At 40.6% G+C, this 15,969-nt stretch overlaps 1 protein-coding gene across 1 annotated transcript in view; it reads right to left on the bottom strand.

The window, feature by feature from the left end:
• CA3H2orf42 (chromosome A3 C2orf42 homolog) overlaps nt 1-4,794 on the bottom strand; it is a 32,315-nt gene extending 27,521 nt beyond the window's left edge. The window contains exon 1 of the mRNA XM_060659004.3: nt 4,713-4,794. The gene's annotated coding sequence lies outside the window, so the exon portion shown is untranslated. The remainder of the gene's footprint in view (nt 1-4,712) is intronic.
• Between the last annotated feature and the right edge of the window lie 11,175 nt (nt 4,795-15,969).

Genomic DNA, 15,969 nt, shown 5'->3' with positions numbered 1-15,969 from the left:
AACTCATAAAACAAAGGATGGAATGGACTGCCAAGGATTGAGGGGTGAGAGAAATGGGGAGATATCAGTCAAATGGTGCAAACTTCCAGTTATAAGATGAATAAATTCTGGGGATCTAACATACAGCATGGTGATTATCGTTAATAATAGTATATTATATTGCTAATATATGTCAGCTAATAGCTGAAAGCTGCTAAGAGAGATGTTAAACGTTCTCACCATACACAAAAATGGTAATTATATGACACGATGGAGGTGTTAGCTAATGCCTTGGTGGTAATCATTTTGCACTGTGTAAGTGTATCAAATCACACCGAACACCTTAAACTTACATGATGTTATGTCAATTATATCTCAAAAAAGCTGAGGGCCAAAAAGACAAGAAGGCACTGGCACGAGGGTAGATATACAGAGCAACAGCATATAATTAATTAATCAAGCATATAATTAAGAGGTCAGAAATAATCTCTCACATTTACGCTCCACTGATTTTTGACAAGGATGCCAAGATCATTTAATGGGGAAAGAATAGTCCGATGAACAAAAGGACTAGGACAAGTGGATATCCATCTCTAAAAGAATCAAGTTGGAAAAAAAAAAATTAAGTTGGACCCATACCTCACACTGTATACAAAATTTAACTCAAAATGGATCACAGACATAAATGTTAAGAGCTAAAACTATAAAACTCTTAGAAGAAAACGTAAGGGTAAATCTTTGTGACCTTGGATAAAGCAATGGTTTCTTAGATATGCCACCGAAAGCATAGATGACAAAAGAAAAAAAGAGAAAAATTGAACTTCATCAAAATTAAAAACATCTATGCTTCAACCAACACCATCAAGAAAGTGAAAAGACAACCACAGCCTGAGAGAAAATATTTGCAAGTCATATGTATGATGAGGGACTTGTGTCCAGAATAGATTACAAGACTTTGTTACAAGTCAACAATAAAAAGACAGATAATCTAATTTAAAACCAGGAAGGGGCACTTGGGTGGTTCAGTCAGTTTAGTGTCTGACTTCAGCTCAGCTCATGATCTCATGGTTCGTGAGTTCAAGCCCCACATCTGGCTCCATGCTGACAGCTTGGAGCCTGCTTGAGATTCTCTCTTTATCCCTCTCTCTCTGCCTCTCCACCACTCATGCTCGCTCTCTCAAAATAAACTATAAAAAATAAAAATTATAATAATAAAATAAAACCAGGCAAAGAGGGGTGCCTGGGTGGGTGGTTTAGTTGGTTAAATGTCTGACTCTTGATTTCAGTTCAGGTCATGATCTCACAGTTTGTGGGGTTGAGTCCTGTGTCAGGCTCTTTGCTAACAAAGGGAGCCTCCTTGGGATTCTCTCTGTCTCCCTCTCTCAAAATAAATAAATAACACTTTAAAAAAATCTATAGGGGTGCCTGGGTGGCTCAGTCAGTTAAACATCTCACTTTGGCTCAGGTCATGATCTCATGGGTTCATGAGTTCTGGCCCCACATGGGGCTCCAGGCTGACAGTGCAGATCCTGCTTGGGATTCTCTCTCCCTCTCTCTGCCCCTCCCCCGCTAGTGCTTTCTCTCTCAAAATAAATAAACTTAAAATACACACACACACACACACACACACACACACACACACAAAGGATCTGAATGGATATTTCTCCAAAGAAAATAAATAGCCAAGAAACAACAAATGAAAAGATGTTCAACATCATGTAATCAGGAAATTGCAAATCAAAACCACAATGTGACGCCACTATACAGCCATTAATAACTAAAAAAGGCAGACAATAACAAGTATTGTCATGGATATTGAATAACTGGAGCCCTCACACATTGTTGATGGTATTGTAAAATGGCAGTCATTTTGGAAAACTGATTGTCGGTGGTTCCTCAAAATGTTAAACAGTGTTACCATATGACTTCCAAGAGAATATATATCCAAGACAATTGAAAACACACAAAAATTTGTACATGTATGTTCACGGTAGGAGTATTCATAATAGCTAGAAAGTGGAATCAATCCAAATATCCAACAACTGACGAATGGACAAACAAAATGTGGCATATCCACACAATGGGATATTATTTGGCCCTAAAAGAGAATGAAATTGATACATGCTTTATGAACCTTGAAATATACTAAGTAAAAAAAGCCAGACACACCCCCGAACTGTGAGATCATGACCTGAGCCCAAATCGAGTTGGATGCCTAGCCGACTAAGCCACTCAGGCGCCCCCCCAAAAAGAAAAGTGATTTTAAACATCCAAAATTATGTCTTACAATAAGCAAGAGGCAAATTAAAACAAGACAATACTTTGGCAAAATGACAAAAAGGATAACTGTTATTACTGTGTTCATGAGGATGTGGAGAAGCAGGTATTGCACACTGTTGGTAGGGACATAAACTGCAACATCCTCTTTAAAGGGATGTAAATAAAATAAATGTATAACATATATTTTGACATAGCAATTCCACTTTTAAGATTTCATGAATTCTACTCTCACATGTACACAAAGCATGTACAGGGGCACTCCATGCAAAGTTATCCAGAACCGCAGAAGAATGGAAACAGTCTTAAGAGCTGACTAAAAAATTATGGTGCAGGCATACGACATGCTACTATAAAGGGATTAAAAAGAATGAGACAGATCTATTATGTACTGGTAAGGAACAAATATCAAGATATACTGTGGGGTGAAAAAAGGCACTTCATATATGATACTCCTGGTTTAAAAGAGAAAAAAAGATAGGGTGTATGCACACACACGCGCGCACACACACACACACACACACACACACACACACACACACACAATATGTCCATGGTCCAGAAGTGACTTAGAACTTGGGAAATAGTAGGAGGGAGACTTACATTTCACTGTTCTATACTATTTGAATTTTAAACATGAACTAGTATTACTTATTATAGATTCTATATTGCAAGCATATACAAACAGGTAACACAACTTGTAAAGAAACTGTATTTGCCAAAGAAAATGAAAACGCTAATTTGAAAAGATATATGCAGCTCTATGTTCACTGCAGTATTATTTATAATAGCCAAGATATGGAAACAACCTAAGTGTCCATCAATGGATGAATGGATAAAGACTTGGGTGAGCGTGTGTGTGTGTGTGTGTGTGTGTGTGTAAAATGGAATACTACTCAGACATAAAAAAGAGGGAAATCTTGCCATCTGCAACAATGTGGATGGACCTCAACAGTATTATGCTGAAATAAGACAAAGACAAATACCATGTAACTTCACTTATATGTGGAATCTATAAAACAAAACTCATACATATAAAAAAAGACTGGTGATTGCCAGAGGGGAAGGGGGTGAGAGGGTAGGAGAAATGGGTGAAAGCGGTCAAAGGTACAAACTTCCAGATATAAAATAAGCAAGTCATGGGAATGTACTGCATGATGACTACAGGAGATAATAGTATATTGAATATTTGAAAGCTGCCAAGAGAATAAATCTTAAAAGTTCTCATCACAAGGAAAAACAATTTTTTTTTTTTGTAGCTTTGTATGGTGACTGATAACCAGACTTACTGTGGCCATCACAGTGTATACAAATATTGAATCATGTTGTACATCTGAAACTCATATGTTACACATGAATTTTACCTCAATTAAAACAAACAAACAAACAAACAAACAAAGCACCTGGGTGGCTCCGGTGGGTTGAGTGACAGACTCTTGATTTTGGCTTAGGTCATGATCTCATGGTTAGTGGGTTTAAGCCCTGCACCTGGGTCTGTACTGACAAGTACAGAGCCTGCTTGGGATTATCCCTCTCCCTCTGCCCCGCCCCCCCGCCCCAAGATAAATAAATAAATTAAAAAAAAAAAAAAAAAAAAAGGTAAGAAAAGAACCTGTATTTGAATCCTGCCTAAAAAAAGAGGTCTCTTTTCGTCAAGTTCACAAAACAGCCTCCTCAGCAAGATGGTGTAAAGGGACTGGTGCTGGCAGAGCTAACCCACCCACGATTCCTGGAAGTGGTGCATTTTCATCCAGGTACTGTTCAGCTGCAAAGCCGTACAGTTTAGGGGATGCAGTTTAATGCTTGTGAAGCAACAGTAACTCAAGAGAACAAATGATTATCATGAATAAAAAAACTTGATAACTTTTACTGAGTACACGTAAGCCCTTCCCATGCATTTACTCAGGTATTGCTCACCACGATCCAGTAAAGTGGGTACTATTTACCATCTTACAGTTAAAGAAATTGGCTCAAAGATAGTGATTTGATGAATGCTCACTGCCAGCAACCAATCTAACGAGAGTTTGTAACTGATAGGATTCCTTGTCAAACCACAAGGGGAAGGGACATGCCTAGTAGCCAAGACTCCCGACTCCTGCGCCAGACAGCTTCTATCAGACCCGCGCGGCTTCGGAGTAGCAGAGGAAGGCCAAAGCAGCCATGCGGGCACGAGTCTGGGAACCCCGCTTCCGGGAACCGGCCCACCCCAAGAAGTACCACTCGGGGACCTGCTTCCCGGCATCCTTCCCGCGCGACTGCTCACTTCCGGCCCTAAGTGGGCCCAAGCATAAGCATCACCTGGCCAGCACCCTGCTCCTTGGGCACGCTCTCCGCCGGGATTCCTGGCTTTACACCCTCGTCCCACCGCCGCCCCCGCCTTCTGTCAACACAGCCCCCTTTCCTGCCCTGCGCCCCCCGCCCCGGCCCCAGGCCCCGAAGCTGATGACCGCCCTCACCTCCTCTCTCTTCGCCTGCCGCGGCCTTTTACAAACGCGTCCAAACTGTTCGCTGTAACAACAGTCGTTATTGGTCAGGGCCGCCCACGCGCGGTAAATACCCGCCCACTCCTTTCGCGTTGTCTGATGGGAGTTGTAGTTTACTCCTGTAGGCGGGTAAGAATTGCGGCGGATTGCCTTGGTGGAGTCTGAGCTAACCTGGAGGTTGTAGCGCTCAGTGGGGCCAGAGTGCTTCTGGCCGACCCTGCTGGGACAGAAGGCACCGATAGGGTTCTAGGGCTAATCATGACTGCTTCAGCCCTGAGAGAACCCTGTTTCTGGTAGAATTCATTGGTAATTGATTTAAAAACTCGCCTAAGATGATCTGTATTATTACTATGATTTATCGTTTTGTCAAGGGAGGTCATGTTCCAAAGTATTCACTGTTTCTAATACTTGTGTGTTTATATCAAGTTATCTTTTTCTACCTTCATCACATGCTGACATACTAGAACGTTTTCCCTTGTAATGAATTGAAATCGGCTTCCTATGTGTTTTAGTTCTGTTCCTTGGAATCACACAGAATAAATCTTTGTTCATTGTTGAAGAAAGCTTCTGAGTGCAGTGTGTTAAGGATGAGGCCTGTGTGTTGGAGAACTCTGGAATGAGATTTCCTGAAGTTTTGGGCCTTGATTCTGTTACTTATAGGGGTGGCACAGTGGGCAGGTTGTGTAAGAACCTTAGTCTTCTCATCTACTAATAAGAGAAATGGTTCTTTCCAGGACTCTAATTTGCTATATTGTTTCTCAAACTGGAGGAAAGTGGATTAGGGCACACTTTTCCAGAGTATTTTTCCAATTTTGTGACTCTGTTTTGATTATAAGCTTTTAAAATGATGATCAGTATATCCTGGGTCATCTGGATGATCACCTAATAATACCGTAGAGTTTCAGTCCCGGTTTGTGTTTATGATTGTATCCGTGCAAAGTGATTCTCTAGAGCAGTTGTTCTTCTTCTGGGAGCATTGCTACAAGCATCTAGTGAATAGATGCCATGGATGTTATTTAAGATCCCATGGGGCATCAGACTAGCTCACTCAGTAGAGCCTATGACTTTTGATCTTGGGGGTTGTGGGTTTGAGCCCCATGTTGGGTGTAGAGATTACTTAAAAATAAAATCGTAGGGCACCTGGGTGGCTTAGTCACTTAAACATAAGTCTCTTGATTTTGGCTCAGGTCGTGATCCCAAGCTCATGGGATCAAGCCCCAAATCAAGCTCTGTGATGAGCATGGAGCCTGCTTGGGATTCTCTCATCCTCTCCCTCTCTGCTCCTCCCCCTCTCCTGCCCTCTCTCAAAATAAATAAACATTTAAAGAAATAATAAAGAAAATAACATCTTTTTAAAAATCTTACGGTACACAAAACAGCCGAGCCCTCACAACAAATAATTATCTGGACCCAGATATCAATAGTGCTGGGGCACCTGGGTTGCTCAGTCGGTTAGGCGTCTGACTTCGGCTCATGTCATGATCTCACAGTTCATGAGTTTGAGCCCCACGTCGGGCTCTCTGCTGTCAGTGCAGAGCCTGCTTTGGATCCACTGTTCCCCTTTCCCCCTCCCCTGCTCTGTCTCTCAAAATAAATAAATAGACTTTATTAAAAAAAATTTTTTTTTTTAAATTTTTTTTTTCAACGTTTTTTTAAATTTATTTTTGGGACAGAGAGAGACAGAGCATGAATGGGGGAGGGGCAGAGAGAGAGGGAGACACAGAAAGGGAAGCAGGCTCTGGGCTCCGAGCTGTCAGCACAGAGCCCGATGTGGGGCTCAAACTCACAGACCATGAGATCATGACCTGAGCCAGAGTCAGATGCTTAACCGACTGAGCCACCCAGGTGCCCTAAATAAATAGACTTTAAAAAAGAGTTAAAAAAAAAAAAAAAAAAGTCACTAGTGCCAAAGTTGAGAGACCCTATGTTAGAAAGTGGGGAGAAGGGACTGTAAGGTATCCTCCAAACTGAGAAGGCACTTTGAAAACAAAAAATGAAGCAGGCAGGCAACTCCATACAGTTTACAGAATTTTATTCAGGGTAACTTACTGACAGGGAGGATCCAGAGGGTGATGATCCAGGCAGCTGTGCAGCTAGTCTTTGCAAAGTCCAGATCTAAATTTGCAGATTTTATAGAAAGGAGGGATGGTCAGGAGGGCACTGAGGTGAGGTCAAAGGGTCTGCCTACAATTCATTGATAGCTAACCTTTAACAGACCTCATGGTGCCATCTGTGCATCGAGGAGGTAGGTGGAGGGAAACTGTTATCTCTACTAGTTATCTAAACAAATTTAGGGAAAGCAAGAGCAAGCCTCCCCACATTCTGGTCACGGCATACATCAACCTCTAAGGGGCCTGAAACAGCCCCAGGGGAGGTCATCACAGGTACATGGGTAGGTGGTGGGGCCAAAGATGGAGTCAGTAGTATCAGAGCTCCTACACTCTGTTTTAGAGAGAGTGTTTACAATGTTTTCAATGGAATTGCCCAAATGTGTCCTAAGAGATTTGTGGGTTTTCAGTTTAGATATGTTGTATGTTCCAGTCAGGAAGGAAGCTATCAAGCAACCCCAGTCTATTTTTAAGTAGTTAGTTTTTTAAGTAGGCTCCACACCCAATGTGGTGCTTGATCTCATGACCCCATGATCAAGAATTGCATGAGATACCAACTGAGCCAGCAGGGAACCCCTAAGCAACCCTATTCTAGAAGAGGTTTCTTCCTTCCAAGCCACACACTCAGGGTTCTTCTAAGAAGAAGAACCAAAGAAGGGCCTTTGAAGAAGCATTACCATCCTGGAAGTCCTTTCTGCGCCTTCTTATAAATAGAATTCTCAGATTGCATAATATTCTCATTATGGTTTGACACAATGAGACAAAATGAGGACACAATGAGGCCTTCCTTCTCTATTCTCTGAACATCATTTTTTTCAGCCTTGAGGTAGATTTTTTCTTAGTTTATTTTATTTATTTTGAGAGACAGAGAGGGAGGGAGGGAGAAGGAGGGAAAGGGAGAGGCAGAGAGAGAAAGAGGAAGAGAGAGAATCCGAAGCAGGCTCCTCACTTTTAGCACAAAGCCCAGTGTGGGGCTCAATTCCATGAACCTGATCATGACCTGAGCTGATATCAAGAATTGGACCCTTAAACCAACTTGAGCCACCCAGGCACCTCCATTGTGATTCTTGAATCTGAGAATTCCTAGCTTTCTACAATTGTGGAAAATTCTCAATCATTATCTCTTCAAATATTATGTATCTCACGTTGTTTTATTTTATGGAAGTCTAGTTTAAATGTATGGTAGGAGTGCCTGCCTGGCTCAGTCTGTAGAGCATATGACTCTTGATCTTGAGGTTGTGGGTTTGAGCCTCACATTGGGGTAGAGATTACTTAAAAACAAAACCTTTAGGGGCGCCTGGGTGGCTCAGTCACTTAAGTGTCCAACTTTTGATTTCAGCTCAGGTCATGACCTCATGGTCATGAGATGGAGCCCTGCATGGGGCCTTGCATTGGGCTCCACACTGGGTGTGGAGTCTGCTTAAGATTCTCTCTCTCTCTCTCTCTCTCTGCCTCTCCTCTGCTTGTGTGCACTGCTCGCTCTGTCACCCCCAAAAAGGGGAAAAAAAAACTTTAAAAAATGTATTTTAGATTTCTCATTTTATTCAGTCAGTCCACTGAATTTTTAATTTTGGCTGTTGTATTTTTAAGTTTATTTTATTTATTTTGAGAGAGACAGAGAGAGCATGAGCTGGGGAGGGGCAGAGAGAGAGGGAGAGAATCTTAAGTGCGCTCAGCACAGAGCCAGAGGTGGAGCTCAATCCCAGAACTTCGAGATCATGACCTGAACTGAAATCAAGTTGGTCACTGAATGGACTGAGCCACCCAGCTGTCCCTCAGTTATTGTATTTTTAATTTCTAGAGGCTTTATCAGTTTCTTTTAAATTCAAGGGGTGCCTGGGTGGCTCAGTCCGTTGAGCATCCAACTATTGATTTTGGCTCAGGTCATGATCTCTTGGTTCAGGGGTTGAGCCCCACGTCAGGCTCTGTGCTGATAGCAAAAGGAATCTGCTTGGGATTTCTCTCTCTCCGTCTCTCTCTCTGCCCCTCCCTTGCTCTTGTTCTCTCAAAATAAATAAAGTTAACAAAACAACGTTGAAGCACCTGAGCTTATCCTCCATCATTTGCTAACTCTAGCATCTCTCTGGGCGATTTCCATCCCATAGATCAAACTATCACCTAAATGCTGAGGACTCCCATCTCTGGAGTATTCAGTCTAGATCTCCCTTCTAAATTCCGTACCATTACCTACTGGTTATTTGTCACACACATTCAAGCTGCCCATGTTGAAGGCTGGAACTCATTAGCCTTCCTCTCCTGCCCTCTAAGTAGCTTCTATCCTTACCTGCCCTCACAAACTTCTCCTTTTCCTTTTACAGCCCCAGTAACTAGCCCCACCATCCATCTGATTGCTCAAGCCAGGAGCCTGGGAGACATCTTAGCTAAACACAAATTAGATCAACGGCTCCCTGGGACCTTTACAATAAAAAGTCCGTCTCACTTGGCATAGCATAAAGAATTGGCCTTGATTTGGTCTTTTAGTTTTAGCTCTTATCACCTCACACCTAGTACTCTAGCTGGCAGTACTATCAGCACATGGCAGAAAAGCCATCTGGTCAAAAGCAGATTGTACAAGATAACAATTTGATTGATTTATTAAGTTCAGTAAACATGTATTGAAAATGTATTATTTGCCAGGTACTGGCCATATATGGTATTATAGAAAATAGTCACCAGCTTTGGGTTTAGTGAAAAACGTTTTTTTTTTTTTTTGTTTTGTTTTTTTAAAGAACATAAGTTTTAAAGATATAATCATACAAATAAATATACCAGTTGGCCCTTGATCATGGGTTTAAACTGTGTGGGTCCTCTTATAGACTTCTTCCAATATAGTACAGTACTATAAATATATTTTGATTTTTTAAAAAAAATTTATTTAAACCCAAGTTAGTTAACATATAGCGTTAATAGTGGTTTCAGCAGTAGAATTTAGTGTTTCATCTCTTAGATCTAACACCCAGTGCTCATCCCAACAAGGGCCTTCCTTAGTACCCATCACCCATTTAGCTCATTCCCTACCCACCTCCCCTCCAGCAACCCTTAGTTTGTCTCCTATTTTCTTAATAACTTTTCTCTAGCTTACTTTACTGTAAGGAAACAGTATATACTTATAACTTACAAATTATGTGTTGATTGACTATATTATTGGCAAGTCTTCCAGTCAACAGTAGGTTTGGGGGAAGTCAAAGGTTATACACAGATTGTCGACTGAGCAGGGTGTTCCTAACCTTTGTATTGTTCAAGGGTCAACTAAAAATCGTGACAAATGCTTATAAAGGAAAAGCTTTATAAGATGGTTTGAGAAGCTGACTTATGACTTAGATTGTGGGTAAAGGAATGCCTTTTAAAGGAAGCCACATTAAAAAAATTTTTTTTTATTTTTTAGAGGGAGAGAAAGAGAGAGAGATCGCGAGCAGGGGAGGGGCAGAGAGGGAGACACAGAATCTGAAGCAGGCTCCAGGCTCTGAGCTCTCAGAGCCTGACTCAGGGCTTGAACCCATGAACTGAAACAGGAGATCATGACCTGAGCCAAAGTTGGAAGCTTAACTGACTGAGCCACCCAGGCGCCCCTAAAGGAAGTGACATTTAAGTGGAGACCTGAAGATACAGCAGGCAAAAGGCATTTAGGTGGCAAGACCCTATAATAGGAGTCTCTCAGTCCCCAATCCACTTCTTTGTTTTGTCCAACATGTCTCCTCTCCATCATTGAGCCAGTTGGCTCAATGTTAGGGTTTGTCAATAGAGGGCACTGGGGGAATAATGTGAGGCAATGGTGTTGGGAAAAGCACTTCCCTTATGGGTGCCGATTCTCTTCTCTTTTTCAGTGTGGGAGCCAGTGGGTCAGTGTATGGAAGACCCAGTGATGCTCCTCAGTGGTCTTTGGGATCTGAGATCCCACCCTCAGACCACTCTCTCCCCTGCCTGCAGCTGCCTTCCATGGGAGTTTTGGCTGTACCAGCTTACAGATGTTTCTAGGAGTGACAGATAAAATACAGAATGCCCAGTTAAATTTGAATTTCAGTTAAACAAAAATGTTTTTAGTATGCTACATGCATTATTTGGGATTGTGGTTTTTTTGCTACATCTGGCAACCTTGGCTGTTTTCCCACCTGGTGGACTATTGCTACAGACCAGCTCTAGCTGGTTCATGCTCTCTGGTAACAGATGCTTTCTATGGACCAGCTATGGCCCATGCCCTCTGGCAGGTTTCTTCACCAGGCTGCACATTCCTGTGGGAACCAAGTCTTCTTTGAAGAGGTCAGAATGTCAGGGCTCTCCTAAAACCCTAGTTCTTTCGTTGTCCACTCTGTTTATAAGTAGTAGCTTTTTTCACCTGTGACTTCTGGATCCCTTTAACAAAGTCCTTGTTTTACCCCATTTAGTAGTTAACCACTCTTGCTATTACTATTAAATTTCCTTTTCAAATTTTTAGTGTTGGTTTCTGTCTCCTGACATAAGGTGTTAAAGATGAGTGTGGAACAGAAGGGCTTACGGGACAGTGAATGGCCTGCTGTCAAGATGGAAAGCACAAATCACACAAATGGCAATGCAAACCATATTAAAGATTTTTAAAAAAAAAGATTTTAAGTAATCTCCACACCCAATGTGGGGCTTGAACTCACAACCCTGAGATCAAGAGTCACACGCTCTGCCAACTGAGCCAGCCAGGTGCTCCCTCATATGATAAGATTTTAGATTACATCCCAAATGCAATTGGAAGCACATTTCCAAGGGGAATGGCGTGTGTGTCACAATCAGATTTACTTGTTTAAAAGATTCTTTTGGGCTTCTGATTCTGTAGAAACATGTTAGCAGCCTGGATCTAGATCTTTCCACTCCTTGTAGAACATAGACCAACAAGGAAAACATATGACCACAGACCCACAAACAATATCTTAAGTGAAACTAAGGAGGCAGAGAAACTTACAAATTCCACATTGAGTGGTATTGGATGGGAGGTCAACAGAGAACAGTCAGGAAGAATGGGGTGAGAAGTGGGCTGGTGGCACATCTCAGAAATTGCCAGCAAATATTCACTCTGAGAAGAGCCACACCCTGCATAGAGTCTGCTGTGAGGACTGGACAAATGTGGGAGTGCTGAGAGATACGTGAAGTACCCGGGGTTCCAGAGGTCTTTTAGAAAGCAAGTTACGGGAGCTCTTTGAAAGGCAGGAATTAGGTTCCTTAATGTAGCGGATGAAGGAACTCAGGTAGCTGAGAGCCTGCACAAAAGTCCCGAGCAAGGTCACATCCCAAGAGAGACAATTTATTGTAGCCTAAGGAGGAAGTGAGAAACCTAAATGGGGTCCCTCTCTTTTATTCTCCTGCTGGTACTTTGTCTATGAAAATCCAAAGGTTTCAAATACAAATAAATAGAAAGGAATAAACACAGCCCTTGTGCAGACACTCTAAAAATAAGAGTAGCCAAGCTTACTTAGAGTTTCCCTGGAGTAAACACACAAGAAAAATGTTCCCACAAAGCAGCTGCCAATATAACATTCTAATGTGAATTTAAAAAACAAAGCAAATGCAGCTAAGAAATACTAGAATTCTCACACCTTTCAGGATGGCTAAGATAAAAAACACAAGAAACAGAATGTGTTGGTGAGGATGTATAGAAAAAGGAATCCTTGTGCACTGTTGGTGGGAATGCAAACTGGTACAGCCACTGCAGAAAACAGAATGGAAATTCCTAAAAAACTGAAAATAGAATACCATATGATCCAGTAATTCTACTATTAGGAATTTATCCAAAGAATACAAAAACATTAATTCAAAGAAATATGTGCACTATGTTTATTGCAGCACTAATAGCCAAATTATGGCAGCAGCCCAAGTGCCCGCCGACAGCCAAATGGATAAAGATGCAGTGTGTGTACATAACTCAGCCATAAAAAAAAATATATTGCCACTTGCAACAACATGGACGGATCTAGAGAGTACAATGCTAAGTGAAATGAAAGACAAATGACTTGACTTATATGTGGAATTTGAGAAAAAAATAAATGAACCAAGGAAAAAATAGTGAAACCAAAAACAGCCAGACTCTTAACTATGGAGAACAAATTGAGGGCTACTGGAGGGGAGTTGGATGGGGTGGGAGGAGATGATGGGTTAAATAGGTGAAGGGGATTAAGAGTACACTTCATCTTGGAGCACTTGGGTGAGCGTCTGACTTCAGTTCAGGTCACGATTTCAGTTTGGTTTGTGAGTTCCAGCTCCACAATGAGCCCACTGCAGTCAGCACACAGCCTGCTTCGGATCCCCTGCTCGCGTACTCTCTCTCTCTCTCAAATAACAATATTAAAAAAAAAAAAATAGAAGAGTACATCTATCTTGATGAGCACTAGTAATGCATAGAACTGTTGAATCACTACTGTACATCTGAAACTACTATCACCGTATGCTAACTATACTGGAATTAAAAAAAAAAAAAAGAATAATTCAGGGAAGTTATGTCCCTGAGGTAAAACAGAAATTGGTATTAACCTAGGACACAAAACATGACAAAACCATTTCAGAAATGAAGACTAAATTAAAAGGAGCACAAGTGAGTCTGGATAGCACAGGAAGCATGTTCAAGGAACAGAGATTAGAAATGAGAAAAGCAAACAAAAAGATAAAAACAATTAAGAACAAATGATGTAAACAGATGACAAGCAGAGGAGATCCAATATACGATATCCTAAGCAGTGGAGTAGTACAATTATTTATGAATGTAAGTTAGGAAAACTTTCAAAACATCTTAGTACATGTATTTGGCCCAGAAAGGGAATATTTCCTTTCAGGTAGGATTTCCTCCCAACATTAAAGTCTTCTCACATCCTCCACCAATGGCTCACTCTGGATTATCTACGTTGCCCGATCTATCAGATAATCAAGTTGAGCCCTCTCACCATTAATCTGGACTGGCTGCCAAGTTGCTTCACAGCTGCTATCCAGGATTCCCATACTGGATCCCATTCCTAGACATGTATTTTTTTATTTGCTCTCATTTTAATGGAATTTATCTAGTAACTGAGAATCAGCGAATTCAGGAAGAAAATCTTTTGAGAAGTTGCAGGTCAAAAATGTCTATTCTATGGTCACCCATGATAGCACGTGTGTATAAAATATCATTGGATACAGAACTCAAACTTTTGAAGACACTACCCCATGGATCCCTAGTTTCCAATGTTACTGTTACTATTCTCGATTCTTTTGATCTATGGTAAACTTTATTCTCTTTATGTTTCATGTCCTAAAATTTCATGGTGGTATGCTTTCTGACGGGTCTTTATTATTTATTGTGCTAATTTAATAATAGCCTTTTTTCAATCCTGAAACTCATCACTTTATCAAGGAAATTTTATTTTCTAATAAATTTCAACCACTGCCTTATTTTCTCAGTTCTCTTCCTTAGAACACCTATTGGTTGTATTTAAACTTCTGAATTTATCCCTATTTATTTTTCCCCCTCCACTTTTGATTGCTGTTCTAGAACACTTCCTTGTTTTTTAATATTCTCACTAAATGTATTATTTTAATTTCTGACATTTTACTAAGTATCTCTTCCAATTTCTTAGAGTATCCTCTTTTATCTGAGGTTATTACACTTTGAAGTTTTTCACATTCCTAACAATTGCTTTTTGTTTAGATCTTTCAAAAAGTTTTTCCTCAATTTCTGGTGATCTTTAGCAGTCTTTATTTAAAAGTGAAGCATTGCGGGGGGCACCTGGGTGGCTTAGTTTGTTTAGTGTCCAATTCTCGGTTTCAGTTCAGGTCATGATCTCCCGGTCATGGGATCGAGCCCTTTGTCAGGCTCTACGCTGGGAACATGGAGCCTGCTTGAGATTCTCTCACTTCTTCTCCCTCAAAATAAATGTATTAAAAAAAAAAGTATGAGCGCTGGCTCAGTTAGAAGAGCATGTGACTCTTGATCTTGGGGTCATGAGTTCAAGCCCCACATTGGGTGTACAGATTGCTTAATAAACTTAAAAAAAAAAAAAAAGTGAAGCACTAAACATCTGTTTGGAAGACTTGTGTACATAGGCAGGACTTACTGATTGGCATTCTCCACTGTAAAGGGATTTGTGGCCAGTTGGCTTTTTGGTAGGGACCTTCAAATGTCAGCATCTGTCTTTTCTTTCAAGAGTTGTTTATTTTTTCCATATAAAGATCCTCCAAATCCTGCATGGTATATATAACCATGGCTGTTGGTACTTTAGAACTGAAAAAGGATAAGCAGCTTTGAATCTCATTTACCCAGTATTAGTAAAATCGTATTTAATCCCTATTCCTAGCCTAGTAATCCTGAGTCAGATGTCTAAAACTTTTTCCTTTTTTAGTTGAATTACTATCAGAACAGCTTCAGCTGCCTCCAACGATGGAGACCATAATATAAAATCCTATTCAACTGAGACATATTTACATACATTTTATTAAGGCTGTTAAATTAAAATGTGTTGTTTTGGAGATAAGTTCTTCCAGTTCTAAACCCAAAAGTAAAAATGCAGTGATTGGAAAAAATGGAATAACCCTTACAAAAAAGTGATTTTATTTTTAGAAATCATTGCTCTTCCATTCAAAAGAGTTTTTTTTTTTTTTTTTTTTTTTAAGTAATTTCTATACCCAACATGGAGCTTGAACTCATGACCCTGAGATCAAGTGTCACATGTTCTACCGACTGAGCCAGCGAGGGTTTGCTTTTTAATTCCTACAAGCACACTTTACTTTTCCAATGTAACTGTAACCTAAAGAGCACTCCACAGCACATAGCGAACGTAACTTTCTTTGTATATGTAATCTAGTCCCTGCCAACTGCCTTCTCAAATGTCAACTGAACTCTAACACATACAAAAGGAAGACAAGCCAAGCACAGGGACAGAACAGGAGAATAAAACTGGAATGTGGAACTCATTTTCAACAGGGAGATAATATCAACAAGGAAAATGAGATCCTGGTTTCATAATGAGTTAAATCTATGTAATGCCAATTCTTTGTGGTATTAAACAGTAACCCAATGAAAACCATGGTTTCTGGAATAAGATTAAAAAAAAAAAAAAACCTGAGTGAATATAACAATATCGCTAGACCAAAAAAATCTTTCACACACAATAATCACTGCAAGAAGATCCCACAGG

The sequence above is a fragment of the Panthera onca genome, chromosome A3, assembly GCF_046562875.1.
Source record: "Panthera onca isolate mPanOnc1 chromosome A3, mPanOnc1 haplotype 2, whole genome shotgun sequence".
Classification (NCBI taxonomy): Eukaryota; Metazoa; Chordata; class Mammalia; order Carnivora; family Felidae; genus Panthera; species Panthera onca.
The sequence above is the reverse complement of the archived record's forward strand: the minus strand, read 5'-3'. Positions and strand labels throughout refer to the sequence as shown.